The 8,775-nt window shown below is 37.6% G+C and overlaps 1 pseudogene; it reads right to left on the bottom strand.

Moving 5' to 3' along the window:
• Positions 1 to 3,958: 3,958 nt before the first annotated feature.
• LOC118910734 (60S ribosomal protein L9-like) lies at positions 3,959 to 4,887 on the bottom strand (annotated as a pseudogene).
• Between the last annotated feature and the right edge of the window lie 3,888 nt (positions 4,888 to 8,775).

The raw sequence follows: 8,775 nt of genomic DNA, 5'->3' as shown, positions 1-8,775 counted from the left end.
TACAATGATTCCTAATGACTTCCTTGTAACATTTTGGTTTCTATTCACCTCCCTACACTGCAATTTCTAAATGGGCAATAGAAATTGTATTTCCTTGCTGACCCATTTGACCTGCTTGATTTCTGCTGTCATGACTAAAAGGAAAATCCATGTACTTGGTAGAAATTCTGACAGTGACCTCTTTTCTGGAGAGCCTGTATTACATAATCTGCATGCTTGTTAAAAATGCAAATTCCTGCTGAATCACATTCTCACAGTAAGGGATCTAGGAATTGTATATGGGTGATTTTTATGCAAATTAAAAATTGAGTTTGGAGATTGGACCAAGCACTGTGACTCACTCTCAGGCCCTGACAAACTCCACATAAATAAATGAAAGACCCTGCATAAGGCTGTGTCTACAAAACCTTGGAAATGGGGTTGCAATTTCGTAGAATTTAATCAGACCTCTTACACACAATTCTTTTGACAAGAAGCAAGTTAACTACCTAGTAGTAGCATGGACTACAATTTCGGGATGACTTGCTATTGGGCCAGGAGGTTTGGACAGCTGCCTTGTGGTTCCCAGAAATGGGAGCAGAGATGCAGTCCAGGTCTCCCCCCACCCCCGTGAATTCATGGTCTAAATTTATTAATAAATACATAGATATCCATCTGGTACCACTGATTCAACATACACCAAACTAACATGTCACTTTTGTCTGCTTCTTTTCCTGTATTCTGCCATTATAAATAGAAAAATCTATCTTTCCATCCATCCAGGCAAGAAACCCCAGATTCAAATCAGCTTTTCTTTTTCCTCCATTCCCACGCCTAATCAGTGAACAAATTCTCTTGATTTCTCATCTAAACCAATCTATGTCAATTCTAGCTTTCTAATTCCTCCAACAGTGCCCTTAATTTTAGCCCATCATCATCTTGTAACTGGTCATTTGTTTCAACATTCTAAAGTACGTTAGAACATCAAATTCAGGTTCATTGAATGCTCCCAAAGCATCTATTCTAATTCGTTATTGGGCTGGGTGTTTGCACACATTTATGTCACTTCGTCCTCATAAAATTCTGTTATTAGTGCTCCCATTTGAAAATCAGCAGAGTTGTATGACTTAAGTGGCAAAGCCAGGATCTCAACCCCAGCCTTCTAACAATTCATCCAATTGTCTCAAATTTGATACCGAGCATCTATTCTTCACTTGCTGCCATGGTTATCTTCCTCTGACACAGATAATGTCACAATACTCTCTGCCCCAAAGCTGCCATAGTTCTCTGTTGTCTAGAGCAGTGTTTCTAAGTTTTTTTATTATGTACCTACATCCAATGTATGTAGATTTATGTATTTATTTATAAAATACTTGCATTAACTGTGTATGCTAGTCTACATAGCATATACATAAATACAGAAATATAAATTTAAAAGAAAAGAGAATAAAATACAAATAGAAGTAACAATATATTTATTCATGCCCCTGTGGATTATTTTTAACTTTCTTGGGGGTTTTACTGCACTTTGGACACCACTGGATTCCAGTTCAAAGGTCTCTGTGATCTGGTCTCCCAACTTTTGGCCCTATCTTTTAGAATTTTCCTTTTGCCCCTCTCTATCCCAGCTTCACTACATTGTTACTTACCGTCTCTTGCAAGTAGTGCACTGTCCTCTCTCTCTGTTCCTATTGTTCCATCAGCCAGAAGTGAGCATTATCCTTTCTTTGCCAGAAAAAAATCTAACCTACAGGTAACCTCTACTTTTCAAAACTTCATTTACGCCACTTCACTTTCATGAAGAACCTACGTTAGTACCTGTTTGTGCTAAACCGAGAGACTCTAGACAGGATTTTTGCTTTTATAGCAAAGGTGAAAAGCAGAAAGAGCGTTCAGAGTTTGTTTTGCAGCACAGCGCACAGCCCATGCAGTGGGGGAGGCCCCATCAAGCTCCTTCCCTGGGAAGCGAACTCAGTATCTCAGCGTCCCAGCCTTAAGCCACCAGAGTTCTGAACTCTGTCTGGGAGCATCTGTGCTTTGTTTTGATTTATTTTGTGCATCTATTAGCAAGGTATCAGATGTGTCCTGGGGTATCAGAAATGCCCTAAGACAGTTTATTTTTTGGGCCAGGGAATGCTAAAAAAATTTTCCAGAGAAATTAATGACAATTTCTTATTCACTTTATGCCATTTGGCTTATGAAAGATTTCATAGAAATGTTCTACTTTTGGCTAACAGGGAACCTGTATCCTGTTGAACTAAGCAAAATATTCCATTTCCCCTATCAAAAGATCCTAGACCAAACCAATCACCCTTTGAGTACATGGCTTATATCTCCATTATGACATTTATTTTATTTTGCCTTTCTTTAGAGTTGTGTACTTCTGTCTTTTTTTCAATATAGTGAAATCTTTGAGTACTGGGACAATGCCACATTCATTTCTGTATTTTCCATAAGAAAAATTTTCACAAATATTCAAATTCTTCCCATAAATGTTCAATTTGTTGAAAAATAAATATTTGATTAACATCTGTTAACTGAATAAAGAAATGTTATCTTTTGTGAGTTTGAGAAATGTTCTATGTGTAAGAAAAGCCAAAATGGACATACTGTTTCACATCTTTGTTTTGGTGCTTGTTTACTGCCAGGCAATGGCGTATGCATAGTGACCTATTTTCATGAATATTTATAGCTGAATAGGCACACTTGGCCACTGTATTCTAATGGGAAAATTGCTACTCTTTGAACATAGTTCCAAACTCTTGAACATAGTAGCATTTAGCAATGACCCAGAGCGTGTTAGCAACTGGTTTCTGCTCTTTTCCTTTCAGCCATTTAATATTCTCCTTGGTGAATGGAGAAAATTAAATGAACAAGAAAGTTAGAACTGGAAAGAAAATAAGCATGCAAATCAACCCTTCATTTCACAGTAGTGGAAACTGAGGTTCAGAGGTTTTAAGGAATTTGCTTCAACGTGTGCTGCCAGTTCATGCTGAGCCGGAACACTTGCCTTAGTCCAGTGTCAGCTCTCCGGGTCAATGCCACTATCTTTGGTTGTTTTCCATTCTTTGCATCATTTAACTGTAACACACCTCTGGGAACTAATCGAAGTAAGTATGAGTTTTCCTATACTTGCTTCTTAAGCTATGATTTGCACGTACCCTCCAGAAGTCTTCAGGGTTACAGCCTAAGTATCTTACATTTGCCTGGGATTACAAATTTTCCTCAGGAAACTTTTTTGGAAAAGAAGACTATTTTCATATTAAAGCAAACATAAATTTGGAAGAATTGCTAAGCTAAGTTTAGGGAAATTTTGTAATTGCAGAATCCTATACCCCTGGACATGAAGAGGTGCACACCCATTTTGCACTGAGGAAATTTTGGTGGAAGTGTCTGAGAACTACTGAGTGAGGTTATGCTTTTGTTATAAAGGAATTCTATCATTTTCTTTGCTGGGCAAAAATCCTAAGTGAAAGCTAAAAACCATCTACCTTTGCTATTTTTATCTCTTCTATGATCTGACATTTGCCCCAACCATTCAACAGAAATGACTCTGTATATAGTTGCTAAAGAGAGGCTTATTGCTAAATCCAACGGATAATTTTTCTTTTCTTTTCTCCTCCCTCCCTCCCCTTCTCTCTCCATGCCTTCCTTTCTTCTTATCAATAGGAGGCTTTTATTGCATCTTTTAAAATGAAAAAAAATTCAATAACAGCTCTATTGAGATATAATTCACGTACAGTACTATGTTAAATTTAAAGTGAACGATATGTTGATTTGATACATTTATATATTGCAATATGTTTACCACCAAAGCTCTAGCCAACACCTCTATCATGTCACATAATTACCATTTCTTTTTTGTGAGGACATTTAAGGTCTAGTCTCTTAACAGCTTTGAAGTATATAATACAGTATTGTTGACCGTAATCACTAGGCTGTGTATTAAAGTATCACAAATAGGGTCTTAGGAATCATTTCATATCTTCATGTTTCCATAGATGGATAACCTTACATCTTGTTCATCAACCTGATGAATTTTTCCTTTTTCGCACATAGATACCCTCCAAACTTTTCAATAGCCTGCTTGTTTTAACTACTATGACTTGCTGAATCAAAGCACCTGAATTTGGTCCAAGTTCAATATTATTTCCTTCAAGAATTAACTCATCTTTCTGGGCTTGAGATAGTGAACAAGCAACACCTGATCTCATCTGAATCCTGTGGATTTATTTTTCACTCAAGAAATTTTGATTTTCAAGAGACCTACCTGTTCACCTGAATGACAGTGTTGATAGGGAAGTGAGTATTCACAGACTTCATATTGAGATGGTAGCCTAGTGTCATGTTCTTGATTATGGTCTGTACATGACCAGACAGTGCCAAGCAGAACCAGTTCTTTCCCATTTTTCCACCTTCTGTCAACCCAGCAGCTCTTTTTCTTTCCAAAGAGACTGAGTTCTACACTGATGTCATGGAAGTCCCTCTGTAGGGTTATTCTTGGGTCCTACAAAGTAACTGTATCCCTTCAATGATGTTGACATTTCCTGATGTCAACAGTCTAATTGCTGGGAAAGGTCTTCATTCTCAGAGTAGATGTGGCAAAGAGAGAATATCCCGGTTTTATTTTTCTTGACTTCCATAAGGCATGTGACCTCCCCAAGGCTGACGGCCCCTCCTTCTTGAAGTTTGCTTTGATACTATAGGCTTCACTCTCTTGCTTTGTCTCAGCACCCTCTGGACAAAAACTTACTGCTATTTTTTAAAGGTGATTTTTATTTTCTCTTGAACTCCAGATTCACCTATACAATTGCATTCTGCAAAATTCCTCTCAGAGCCTGCAAAGACATTTCAAACTCAATGATTTGCCCCCATTCTTCCCTCCTGCCTCCCTACTTCCTCTGCCATAGCTCTTGATTCTCTGGACTATCTCTATCCCCCTGGCCTTAAGTTACTATTTCTCCACTGGTTCCTATTGTGTGATGTCAGTAACCACTCACCAGTCAGATGTCTGAGCGTCTGTCTTTATTTTTCCTTTTCCCTTTCCTTGCTCATTATTTCCTCACCATGGATCACCTCCTGGATATTTTCCATAGCAATTCACCACAACCACAACAAATACCAGACCACTGTTATCTCTTGCAATCTCTTCATTTATTTCACAGTCTCTGGTCTTGTTTCTCTTATAAATACAGTGTTCGGAAGAAGAAAACATTTTAGGAACTGTTAGAAATGTAATAAAACTGTCAAAAGTCCTAAGTCACAGTCCACTGTTTTGTGAAAGTTTGTAAAAAAGTGACTTCAGAAAAATACCGGTAAAAAATACAAAGAAAAAGAATCCATCAGTAGATGAATGGATAAAGAAGGTGTGTACATATACACAATGGAATACTATTCAACCATGAGAAAGAAACAAATCCTACCATTTACAACAACATGGATGGAGCTGGAGGATATTATGCTCAGTGAAATAAGCCAAGCAGAGAAAGACATGTACCAAATCATTTCCCTCATTTGTGGAGTATAACAATGAAGCAAAACTGAAGGAATAAAACAGCAACAGACTCACAGACTCCAAGAAGGGACTAGCAGTTACCAAATGGGAGGGGTTGGGGAGGGTAGGTGGGGAGGGAGGGAGAAGGGGATTGAGGGGTATTATGACTGGCACACATTGTGTGGAGGGGATCATAGGGAAGACAGTGTAGCACAAAGAAGGCAAATAGTGACTCTGTGGCATCTTACTATCCTGATGGGCAGTGACTGCAATGGGTTATGGGTGGGGACTTGATAATATGGGTAAATGTAGTAACCACATTGTTTTGTCATGTGAAACCTTCATAAGAGTGTATATCAATAATACCTTAATAAAAAATAAGTAAAGAAAGAAAGAAAGAAAATACAAAGAAAAAAATAAAAGCATTTTTATGTCAACTGATAGTGACACTTCAATTTTGTCACCCTGTGGGGAAAAAGACAATGATCAAATCCAAGAAATCTATGTCTCAAATAAAATTTTGAACAAATGATATGTAGTTCCAATTTCACTCTGCTTTCTGAAACCAGAGGGAATCTTTCTAACATGTAAACTAAATCCTGTCCCTTGCTCCATATCCTTCAATGGCTCCCCATTGCCCTCAGGTACATTCTAAACACCTTAATTTGGTTTATTACCATGATCTGGTCCCCACTTATCTATCTTCATGACCCCTTCACACTCTAGTTAGGCCAAACTCCTTACAGTTTCCCAAATTCCTCATTCTGCTTGCCTCCCTTGGCTTCATTTTCCTTCCAAATTTGATTGGCTAAAGCAGTGCTGTGCTGGTAAATGTTTAACAGTTGCATTTCTGGGATAAGGAAGAGGGAGAGCCCTGATTTGCAGCATTTGATGATTTCCATGGTGCAAATACTTTTACTATGGCTGATTTTAAACTACCAATGTGGTGCCATTGAACAGGGAATTGAAAAGAGGTATGTACAATTGGCCCCAGCAATTGGGTGCCCACCTACTGCAGCCACACCTGGTCTAATCTATTCCAGACCCTTCAGATTCTAGTCTGGCTGTTCCTTTGGCTGAGACTGCCTTCTTGATCATGCCGTATGCTTCCACTGTAGCCTGTTTTTAGCCAGTTCTCACACTTACCATATTACAGTACAATTTCCTGCATATTTCTCTGACTCTACTGATAGACTGTAAGCTCCTTAGAGGCAGGGATTGTATCTTGCTCATCATGATCTCTCTAGAATCTTCTAGAGTGCTTGACACATAGTGGTTCATCAGTAAATATTCGTTGAATAAATGAGCGAATGACTAAAAACCAGTCATAATAACTAACACCAAGTACTTATTTGCGCCAGCCACTATACTGACTTGCATACATTACTTCATTTAATTTTCCTCAAAATGCTATGGTAGAACATTTGATTGTCACCATTTTATAGATGAGAAAGAATGAAGCTTAGAGGAGCCAAGAACCTCGCTCAAAGTCACATATCAGAAAGTGGTGGAGCTATATTAAATTCCCATAGTGTGACTCTACACTTATCCACTATGTTATTCTGGCTTATTTTTGTTTCAGGTTGAATAACAGGAGCATTTTTACATATCTGGCTTCTGTGAAGAAGATTCAAGATCTAAGTCACTTTAATTCAGGGCTTCTGAAGAGGGCCAGACTCTCTCAAACACTGTCATTGACACTGTAAATTAGTACAAAGTGAATCATTAGTGACTAGGATTATGGTCCCTTAGCATATTCATTTGCTTTTAATCAATGATTCTGTTTCTCAGAAAATAATCAGAAATATGAACAGCACTTTGTGGCCAAAATATTCTCTCTGATGGCTTTAAAAATGACCTTTTTACTTCAGAATAGTTTTAATTTTAGAAAAATTACAAAAATTATACAAAGAGTTCCAAATATCCAAACCAGTCTCCCCAGTCATAAACATCTTAATGTTAGTATGGTAAATTTGTCATGATGAATGAACCAATACTGATGCATTACTATTAAAGCACATACTTTATTCAGATTTGTTTTTTTTTAACCTAATGACCTTTTCTGTCCCAGGATCCTATCTAGGATATTATATTGCATTTAGTTGTTATGTCATTTTAGGTTCTTCTAAACTGTGAGATCCTCAGACTGACTTGGTTTTTGATGACCTTGACAGTTTAGAGGAGTACTGGTCACATGTTTTATAATATGCCCCTCTATCAGAATTTGTCTGATGTTTTCTCATGATTAGACTGGGATTGTAGGATTTTGGAACACCACAGAGGTAAAGTCCATTCTCAGTCACATCATATCAAGGGTATATACAGTCAACATGACATCGCTGTTGAAGCTGACCTTGATCACCTAGCTTAGATAGTGTCTGTCAGGTTTCTCCACTGTAAGGTTACTCTTCTCCTCTCCTTTCTCTACTGTACTCTTTGGAAGAAAGTCACAGTGAGCAGCTCATATTTAAGGAGTATGGCATGATGTACCTGCCTCAAAATCAGAGTATTTATATAAATTATTTGGGATTTTTCTACATGGAAGATTGCCCATTTTCCTCCATTAGTTTGTTTACTTAATCATCTATTTTTAACAATATAAATCCATAAATACTTATTTTCTACTTTTGATTAGAATCCAATATTACTTTCTTTTGTTGCTCAAATTGTTCCAACTTTGGGATATTATTTTAGTTGGTTCTGGTATCCCTTTGACATACCCTATCATTATGTTTTCTGAGGACTTATTTTCTGAAACTCCTCGATGCCCCAGACTCACTTTGTCTATTTCCTGCCCCAGTCCTGAAATCAGCCATTCTTCCAAGCTACCTTTTTTCCTTTTATTGAAGAATGGTATTAGAAACAAGATCTGAGATTGTTTCTACTGTGGTATTGGTGCATTTAGTATAAGTGTGTGTCCTGATCCATGTGTATAAACATATCTACACATATTTCTAAGTGTAGCCATCTGTTTTTGTAAGCTAAACATCAGTTCTTACAGATGTTTCCAACTCTAATCCATTATTACATGGGTCATTTTAGACACCTCCTTCTGTTATCTGTAACCTCCCCCTACAACAGTGAGAGACCTAGTTCTCACCACTTACCATCCATTTCCTTAATCTTCAAATCCAATTTTACATGTATAGTGGTTTTGGAATTGTCAATCCATACCCCCTTGGAAACAATTTTGTCAACAAGGTTACAGTGTTTATGTTAGTTATTTTTGCCTTTAGTTTTAGAGAATCCACTTACTTCCAAAGTTACTGGGGTCAGAACATTTTCCCCATCCCCTTCAACGA

Source organism: Manis pentadactyla, chromosome 11 (genome assembly GCF_030020395.1).
Source record: "Manis pentadactyla isolate mManPen7 chromosome 11, mManPen7.hap1, whole genome shotgun sequence".
NCBI classification, from domain to species: domain Eukaryota; kingdom Metazoa; phylum Chordata; class Mammalia; order Pholidota; family Manidae; genus Manis; species Manis pentadactyla.
Note: the sequence above shows the minus strand (reverse complement) of the source record. Positions and strands in the feature narration are given on the sequence as shown.